Below are 9825 nucleotides of genomic sequence, written 5' to 3'. Positions count from 1 at the left end.
GTTCATGAATATAAATACCTTGGTGTCTGGATTGATGACTTAAACTTCGTTTTTTCTTCCGTAATAAACAGTGCTTTTCTTTTGCAGTAAAAAAACGTCTTGTCACTGCAACCTTTTTATCTGTGTTAGATTATGGTGACATTCTGTATATGAACGCTTCTTCTTCATGTCTTCTAATGTTGGACACGATGTATCATGCTTCCTTGAGGTTTATTACCAATTGTAAATACCTGACCCATCACTGTGATTTGTACTTAAGAGTAAAATGGCCTTCTTTGGCCATTAGAAGACAGGGGCATTGGTACACTTTTATTTACAAAGCTATGCTTGGATTGCTGCCTCCTTATATTTGTACTTTGGTCACAAGGACAAATAGTGGTTCTTACTCCTTGCGCTCAAATGATCAGCTGCTGTTGTCTGTTCCCCTTGTCCGCACAGAGCTGGGTAAGAAAGCCTTTGTCCACTCTGCGCCTTTTTCGTGGAACATGTTACAGAAAGACTGGAAACTAACTGAATTGTTGTCTTTAAATGTTTTTAAAACTAAACTCAAAGGCCTACAGGCTGCCTCAATAATGTGTAATTGTTTTGTGTAATTTTAACTTTGTTTGTTCGTATGTATTTGTCTTGAAATGTGCTGCCTCTTGGCCAGGACTCCCTTGAAAAAGAGGTCTTTGATCTCAACGGGACATTCCTGGTTAAATAAAGGTTAAATAAAAAAATAAAAAAAAATTATCTTTACACTTGGACTAATTTCTTTGCAGAATCCCAGCAGCAACACCCCAGTTCAGGCAATTTTTTATTCCTGAAATCTAATTAGCTCTCCCTGTCTGCTGGCCTTCTTCCCACCAGTCAAACCAATTATACTGTCAGCTCTTCAAAACCATATCTAATATCGGAAATCAAGTGTTAGTTCTGCTAAGCAGAAATTACACACTCACAAATAATTGCAGCACTGTGTGATGCAGTGTTGGCTGGCTATTTGCTGTATTATGTAACTTGCACTATTATCAAGAGTTTTTGATGAGAAAGCTGCTTTTGCTGTTTTGATTAGATGCAATCGTGGTGATTATACTCAGCTGCTGTGACCAGAGATTTGGTCTGTGTGGTCGCTGATTAAAGATTACATTGTTGTTTTTAGCATTAGCTTTCGTTTGTATGAAGCGTGTAACATTATCCAGTGGTTTTAAGGACAGAAGAGTTTTACATGTAGCTTTACATTACATTACATTACATTTAGGGGCGATCGTGGCTCAAGAGTTGGGAGTTCGCCTTGTAATCAGAAGGTTGCCGGTTTGAGCCCCAGCTTGGACAGTCTCGGTCGTTGTGTCCTTGGGCAAGACACTTCACCCGTTGCCTACTGGTGGTGGTCAGAGGGCCCGGTGGTGCCAGTGTCCGGCAGCCTCGCCTCTGTCAGTGCGCCCCAGGGCGGCTATAATGTAGCTTGCCATCACCAGTGTGTGAATGGGTGGATGACAGGTTGTGTAAAGCGCTTTGGGGTCCTTAGGGACTAGAAAAGCGCTATACAGGCCATTTACCATTTTACCTTGCATGCCATTTCTATAGAGACAGGCAAATTTAAGTTTGCTCTCGCAAAAAATACAACAAATCCTTTGTTATGCCTCGTATTAGGAATACCAAGAGACTTTGAATGTGTACTGGAAAAAAACTGAAACCAGTGGGAACTTCTACTCTGCTTCCACAACAAATTTCCTAAACAAAAGCTGTATTGTCAGATCTATGATGCGTCTGAGAGGTCCTGGCTCCTGGAACGCATGCGATGGCCTGCTATGGAGCTATGCAGTGGACTGTTTCAGCTTAGTTGTCCTGTGAGTCTGGGGGGAATTGTTTACTCAGGTGTGCTGTGGTCAAATGTGGTCATGGACACAGGAACACCAGACTATGGATAGACGAAGAAGAGAGAAGAGAGAGATGTTCTGAGAGATGGCAAATACTCAAATACTGCCTTGTACATTTTAACTGATAGAGAGTAAGACAGTAAGCCTCTATATCTAGATTCAGTTTACTGTTTCCCTTGTGACTACAGGTAAAATCTCCATATATGCACCATTTTGGAAAGACAGTAGAACTTGGAGCTGACCCTAAACAGACAATAGAGAGGTGGAAATCCAGCCAAAGTTTCCACTTTTGTGGCAAAGGCCTGACTCAGAGCTGCTGGAGCATGCGATGTTTCCTCTGGTTCTTCATAGCCTGCTACGTCCTGGCAGCGGTCTAGTTTCTAGAGCGAGCTTGAGGAGTGCCCACCCTTATCCCACAGCCAGAAGGGAAATATTAATGAGGCTGTATGTCTGAGCACATGATGACATGGTTATGGGTGACCAGACTCCAGTTTGTAAATCAAAAGCAAAACTAAAACAGAGCATAGAAGGAATGACAGAAAATAAAGCAACAGTGACTAAATATGAAGCAATGATGGAGTCACTCTTCAACACAGGAGTCAATGAGCCACTGCAAGTCAAGGAGGCTTCTGAGTCTCCAAGAGAGGCAGTGATGTCTTAGGCCCGGAGAGCCCATTGAACACATCTGGAATGGAGCAGGATGCAGGTTTTGCTCAGGAGGACTTCACAATTTATGACAGGAAGGACAAAAGAGAGGTAGCGAGCAAAACAGCGTTTACGACTGTGGCTTCATACATCAGTGTGTATGTGAATAACTGCAAGTGGACCTCATGGATAAGCAAACCCCACCCTGTTTTATCCCATTTCCAGCAGCACTGTAACACCCAAGGGCGACTTCCCTGGCACTAAGCAGCGGGTGAGGTCATAGCAACGGGCTCTCTGCAGGCATCTGCCTCACGGACGCTACGGAGCGAATAGGCTGATCTTCTTCCCAGTTCCAGTGATATCAGATGTTTAGTAGCAAAATCCACTGCCAGAGATACCACGGATAAACGCTTCCTTCCTGTCTCTATGACGGCTATCATATCAAATAAAGAAAAACGACTGAGTCTGGACTCTCTTTTTCCCCGTGCAGACATTTGTCCAAACTGTTTCCCATTTATGCTCTGTTATCCTTTAGACATCTGGCCTATCACAAGCAAAGAAGAATATTTGGAAGGCGAATGATTTTCATTACGTTGTTTACAATAGTTTCTGGGTTTATGCCCGTGTCGATGAACTTGTAATCAGCAGTCACTCAGGGAGACTGAGATGTCCCGGTGACTAGGTTAAATGCAAAAAACATTCACATCAAATGATCTGCAGCCAAAGCACATCAGAGAGCAAGCTAACATTTTAAGGCCACTTCTATTCATATCTGCACAAAACGGCCTGTCAGCGAAGGCACTTTTGGCAAACCGTGTATGGCATCTGGATCGACGCTGTGATTTTCTTACTTCCATCACCTTGCCGCTCTTACAAAGCTCGGTAAACTGTCTTGGTGCCTTGTGCTCAGATTGATCCAAATATGTTTCTCTGAGAAGTAACTTTCTGTTTTCTAACAACAATTTCAAATCAAATTTTTTTCCCCATTTTTTTAGGTGGCAGGTCATCTGCACTGGTGGTTAGTTGTCATTTAAGCAAATCTTCCTCCATACTAATCTCCTTGCTGTCAAACCTTTTATGTGTCCGCGCATACCTCCCACCTGTGGAAGTGGCTGAACTTTCCTTTGACAAGCTTTAGAGGATTTTTTTTAAAGGGGAAATGAGCGTGGATAAATCTAATAATATATGATTTTTACCCAATCTCACAGCATATGTGCCATTTGGGAACTATTGTCCGCCTCTATTCAAACAATAACCATGTAACTGCTTTCTGTGATCTGCCTTTGATGATTTTAAGAGAGCGGTGACACAAAAGCAGGACCCAGAGTGAGGCGGTCTGGTTCATAATTTTCCACAGAACAGTTTATTAAAGTTTCATTAAAGCCTTGGAAGCTGCCCTGACCTTTTCCCTGTTCTTGAGGATGGAAGAGATCAACTTGATGTCAGTGGCTTGGCAAAGAAAAATCAATTTACAATTCAAATGGAAAATTTCACAGCTGCAAAGTAAAGCTGCGACTATGTGACTATGTGCACGGTGGTGAACGTGACCCGCACCTTGTCCTCAAGCATTAACCCTCTCCTGAATGGTGGAATTCTCCATATAAAAAAATAGTAGAAAAACACATCTGGATGCTGTGATTAATGTGAATAACAGAATGTGAATCACATACATTTACATTACAGAGCAGCACTGGTAGAACTGAGTGCTCTGGCTGCAGGTGTGAGTTTTGAAGGTTATTGCTCCTCTGGGGCTTGTTACGCTAAGATTTGATACTCGCATGGAAACATGCGGCGCCATTCTTCAGTCCGACTGGCCTCTAACCTGAACACCCCCACCCTCAACAGGAATGGAAGAACTGAATGATGGAGAAAGAAAGAAAGAAAGAAAGAAAGAAAGAAAGAAAGAAAGAAAGAAAGAAAGAAAGAAAGAAAGAAAGAAAGCTAACTGACTATCTAACTGTCTACCCTGATTTTGTCTTTCATCTCTTTATTTTACAGATGTGAGGAGCTGAATCTGTCACAGGGACAAAACAGATAGAAAAGCAGATAGAAAATCACACAGGGCGAAAAGAGGCTATGTAAATGCAGATGGAACACATCAAATAGAAAACCAAAACAAGTAAATTTCATTCTTTGTTTGTGCTCAATCATACACGATCAAAGATGAAAAGCTGTTTGGTTTGAATGTGACTTTTCCACCTCATCTCGGATGTCCAGATCCTTGGGACAAATGTGGAACATGTTAATGATGCTGAAAGGTAGTCTGAAATTACGATTTTCTTTTCCTCTATCGCAGTAACTTAAACGCTCAAACGTTTTACCGTTATTTCCACTGCTGCCCTGTCTGCAAGGCATTTTTGGATTTTGGCATCGCCCGTAGATCAGCACGTCCCTTTGTGATTCACATGTTTTTGGTGCTCACTTTTGTAAAATAAAGCCAATCAAAATGTGGGCTGTCATCTCAATATGTGGCACAGCAGGGACACGGGAGAAAACGTACTGGTCACTGGTCTGTAACAGGCTTTCTTGGTCTTGTTCTGAGCTGATATGAAATGTAAATAATTGTTGCTTCTCAGAGTTCAAGGCCACGTAAAATGCTGCCGTTAGACCTTGAGCCACATTTTTTTTTAAATGTCGGGAAAAATGACTCACAGAAAAATGTCTAGTGATGAAATGTGTACCTGCTATATTTGATGGCACCACTAGATGGCAGTTAGACACTATAAAATACTGACGGTTAAACTGTGGCGGACAAGAAATATTGGGGTCCTCTAGTAAGGTGAAAATAATAATTCTGTAGTGTTAAAAGTTTTACACTGAGCCATATATACTTAAAGAATATATCAACACACTGACACATTTTACAGCCTTGGGTAATACATACATTGCAGTGTAAACATTGCAGTATTGTAGATGGTTGAGTTGCAGCTATAGATGCTTTGCATTTAATCTTTCAACGTGTTAATGTGTCAGCTTGCAATTAGAAGCAGTGAACAACAGTCGAGTGTTTGCCTCTGAGTTCTTATGGATATAGAGTGAAGTCATTAAACAGTCATTGAATTATTACTGTACTTGAACAGGGGGCTTACACTGCATTCACTGCAGTGCTGAATGCACAATGATAAATAATCTTCTCACTTACGGGGATCTCCTCAGTTAACATGAGCTTCCTAATTGCACCAGTGGGATAAACATGTTCCAGCTCATCTCCTCTGATATAGACATTCTTGTCTGCTTGGGGCCTCTGAAGTAACACAAGTCTGTGTAGTGTCCAGGACCTCCTCACCCCCCATATTCCCAACTGTTCTCCATAGTCGGTCACAGAGAAAGAGCAGCAAGATGGGAAAAATAGAAGAGAAACAAATACTAATATTTGCTTGGCTACAAACACAATCCGCTCTTTGTTACCGGTCTGCCACCGACATTTGCTTGTCCTAGATTAAACCTGCAAAACATACTCTCAGACAATGTGAAGTGAAACGCTTCTATTTGTGTCCTTGTGCGTCTGAACCCGAGACTTCTGCCCTGTTTATTTTTGTGTTGTGCGCTTTATATTTGTGGCCTCATTTCTACTAAATTATCTTAATGACCTTGAATGGACTGTAGCCATATTTGAGCTCTTCTGGCGGCATTTCAATGGCTGAGAAAAAAAAAAAAAGGTAAAATAAATGATAAAAATTCATAACTGAAAGGCTTGAAACCCCTCTGCTTTGAAAATGTTGGAATGAAAATTATTCACATTTTAACAGTCTCAATGCCACTCTGCACGTGCTTGAGAAGCTTTTCCCTTGAACAAGCTGTCGCTCATCATTTGTCTGCATAAACAAAAATGCGCTGCAAATCAGGACAAAAATGCCACGTGACAAAAAATAGCAACAGGACAATAACATAGAGATGCAATTTTAGGTTTGAGGGTTTTTTTCTCCTACTTTACATTTCAAAAAGCCCTTTCATGGACAGTAAACTTGTTTTGTTTGACTGCACTGTTTTCAAAACCCCATTTGCACATCATTCTTTGCAGTATTTCTCTGTGGCACATGCAGCAGATTTCACAGAAACGAGCTGTAACGTTTATATCCTTGAATAGTGTAACTATAGCTATTTATGGCTCCAATGCAACACAGTTAGGTCCATAAGTGTTTAGCCAATGATAGATTTAAGTGCAGCTTTAATTCAAGAGGTTTAACAAATGCATTGCATTAACATTTTAGGAATTACATAAATTTCTATACAGGCTCAAACGTAATAACACAAAAAACCAATTTGAAATATGAAGAGTGTTTTTGATACTTAAGATGTCTGGAAGAGACAAATATATGCACCAAAGCACTACAAGCTGGATTCAAGATTCTTCTTTTTACATTAAAAGCAAAACAGACTCATTTCATCATTACACATCACAGACATTTATACCCAGCAAAATGACTGCACACTGAACAATGAACGGCGGAGCAACAATCATTTGTTTTTATTATATTACTCTTTTTATTATTGTATATTGTATATATCTCAAGTTCAAGCAGACCATGGCAATAAACAAAAGTGTTGTCTGCATGAAAATGACATCAACACAAAGGATTGTGGAGGTTTGCAAAATGATGGAGGTAGTAAAAGAAAATAAAGTGGAGTTTGAAAGTTTAATTTTTATCTCCCCTTTTCCTTCGCAGCAGTACGGTAGATTGGTGTGCCGTATCTACAGCACACATTAATCTGGCTACAGCTAAGAAAAATAATCAAAATAGTGGGAAAAATATCGAGGCAATCTACCGCACAAAGATGACAATCCAAAACAAAATATAAAAGCTGAGGGAGAAATTCTGCACAGGGATAAAACCTGCAGTATTTTCATTGGGATCCTGGAAGTACAACCTATACACAGACATAGCTCCTCCCATTCCAGGAATTTAAAAAAGTATTGAATGATTGATTGATCTATTATTCAAAGACAAATAAAATAAACGAACAGCAAAGACATATATATCTAGTCATATCAAGTGAAGGAATCTGATGTCAGGGTTTCCTTTTCCTTGGCACATGCTTTCAGGCATTTGGCCATAAAAGGAGCACAAAAGTGTCCAGACTGGATTGGCAGTTTCCAGGAAACTGTGACATGGTGCGTGACAAATAAATAAATCAAATAGAAATAGTCAGACAGTAACATTTTTAGTCAGACTTTCCTTAGAATTGCATCTAGCACAAACACATCTTGGCTAAAAGCATAGCGTGCTGCATCTTTAGGTCACGGGGCTTTCCCGTGACAAGGGTGTTAAGGTAAATAGGAGAAGTGGAACCAGGATTGTATCCTGGGGGGCGAGTATTCAGGTTATTCGGGCTACTGAAGCCTTCAGTGCTCTCATTTACAAGCAGGGAGACATGAAGTGCAAAATATAACTGTTGGGTATTTGGGTCAAAGAATGATTCATGCACTGTTCTGTATTAAGTAGTGTGTCAACACACCTACAATGCTGATAAAAATAACAAAACCGCTTTCCCAGAGATCACTTAAAACTAAACCCACACAAACTATTTACAGTTTGTGTTCAGCATTATATGTAGAATCTCTTCTGTTGTTTGTGTTTCCAGAAATGACTCAAAGACTATTTTTCATCATTTTCCATGAAATAGGGAACGTTTTTCTTCTCTTGATTTCTTCAGTAAAAGTGGTCCATCAGAGTTCCTGCTAATATGACTAGTGGCATCATTCATCAGTGACAACTGACCAAAATTCTGGGTGAGATCCTATCTGTTTACTCTAACTACTTCAAATTCCTTAAAATGGCATGAAGGAAATTGTTTATGGATGTTTGTCATGCTCTTAAATCATGCGTGCTTTGCCATCAGATAAGGGTTTGCTACAAGTAAAAGACTGTTACTCCACCCAGATGCTTGGAGTTTAACTAGGCAGCTCTAATTTTCTTACATACTGCACAATGAGCATTTTGAATTCAAGAAAATTAACAAATTTCAAACAAAACAACCAAACAAATAACCCCCCCCCCCTCTAAAAAGAACATATCAGATGTTGGTATACACTATGGGGACAAAAGCACTGGGAAACCTTGGCCGTTAACATCCATGAAGCTCCATGCATGCAGTTATGTGTTTATCAGGCTCTGATGAATACGTGTGACTCTGATTTCTATAGTTAAAACTTGCAACACTTATGCAACTGTGTCAACTTAGTTTTTAAGGTTGCGCAGATAAGGAGGCAGCTTGGATCTGATCAGACTGCCGGTAATGCTCTTACATCACCACATCATTTAGTGATGTGGTGGTTAGAAATGATCTGATCTCAAACCGTTCCATAACTGCTCCCACTGCCTGCAGACCTTCGGTGATGCGCTGAAGATTTCTCCTCTGTTCACCTCTTCTTCTCTCCCCCTTGTTTATTCTCTCTGTTAGTTTCAGCCATGTCCTGTTTATCGTCTCTTTAAGCAGTTTTCTGGGGTTTTTTTGTTATTCGCAGCACAGCAGATGGATGACCTCACTAAAAGTGGATTCATGTTTCTGATCTACACTGTAGGTACACTGCAATCATGTAGATGCAGCCCACAACCACTGTGATTTCAAGTTTGGTAGTGTCATTTTCTCCTGTGAATTCTTCCTCTCCATCCCCACATTGTGCTTGGTAATACTGTGGTTCTCTTTATAAGATTATAAGTCCTTAAACTTACAGTTTAAAGCACTTGGAGGTGGCTCTTGTGGTGAACTGGTCCTGTATAAATAAAACAGAATTGAAAGTAAGTTGAAAACTAGGTCACGGGACAACAGAGGCAAGAGTTTATGGATGAATGATAAAGTGAGTGTGTGCTGATGAGGGCAGCTCTGGCTCCCATTAAAAGTTTGTGTACAAATGAATCAAGACTCTAAGAAATCCCAAAGTTACGCATAAACTGTTGTGAAGAGCGGAAAGCTCTTTTTTTCATTATTGTTGCACATCAGTTCAGTTAGTGCTGGGCGACTCCTTCAGCTATACTGATCAATTTAAATGTAGATTTTTAGTCTTTAATGTCTTCTGTGAGGTATATAAGGGAACGTGGACAGAAAACTGGAAGTTGCTGAGGCCTGTTTTGGGAATTTTCATCAATCTACTATTATTAGAGTACTCCACCAATGAGGTTATTTTAGTCATTTTTTTGATATAGTTGCTACCTAAAACAGCCGTGACTAAGGACTTAAGATTGCGCTGCATGGTTGCTTTCCAGTTAAGTGTAAATCAGGGTGTGCACTGTTATTTTCTGGTATTTAAGGGAAGTTGTGATATTCATTACAAAAAAAGGTGTATACACAGGAAGGAGGTTTGGATGAATGAAGATTAAGATAC

Source organism: Copadichromis virginalis, linkage group LG23 (assembly GCF_057382275.1).
Source record: "Copadichromis virginalis isolate Kocher_CV1m ecotype Utaka linkage group LG23, C_Virginalis_male_GT1.1, whole genome shotgun sequence".
Lineage (NCBI taxonomy): Eukaryota > Metazoa > Chordata > Actinopteri > Cichliformes > Cichlidae > Copadichromis > Copadichromis virginalis.
The sequence above is the reverse complement of the archived record's forward strand: the minus strand, read 5'-3'. Positions refer to the sequence as shown.